Raw genomic sequence first — 359 nt, forward strand, 5'->3', positions numbered from 1 at the left:
GTTCACAAATTTTGTTCTAGCATATATGATATCAGTACCGTTCCATGTGAAAGTCAAAATTTTAAGAAAGCATTTTCCTTCATAGTTACTTGCTGTACTATAAAGAGGAAGATGAAGGCTCAAAACAGCTTTAAGAACAGTAAATCTCACATATCCAAATTCCATTTTATAATCATTTACCAAACAGATTATATAATCTTCAACCTCCAAGAAAAACATTGCGCAACTTGGGAACATTAGTTTATATATTATTTGACTCACATCTTGAAGCATCAGCCAGATGGCATGCCGTGATCGTCTAGAGGTTAGGACATTACGTTGTGGCCGTAATAACCCAGGTTCGAATCCTGGTCACGGCA

The 359-nt window shown here is 36.2% G+C and overlaps 1 non-coding gene across 1 annotated transcript; it reads left to right on the top strand.

Annotated features, from left to right (window-relative positions):
- The first annotated feature begins 287 nt into the window (after positions 1-287).
- Trnah-gug (transfer RNA histidin (anticodon GUG)) lies at positions 288-359 on the top strand. Its single transcript has one exon. It is a non-coding gene; the product is annotated as a tRNA-His (tRNA).

Source organism: Apostichopus japonicus, chromosome 5 (assembly GCF_037975245.1).
Source record: "Apostichopus japonicus isolate 1M-3 chromosome 5, ASM3797524v1, whole genome shotgun sequence".
In the NCBI taxonomy this organism is placed as follows: Eukaryota; Metazoa; Echinodermata; class Holothuroidea; order Aspidochirotida; family Stichopodidae; genus Apostichopus; species Apostichopus japonicus.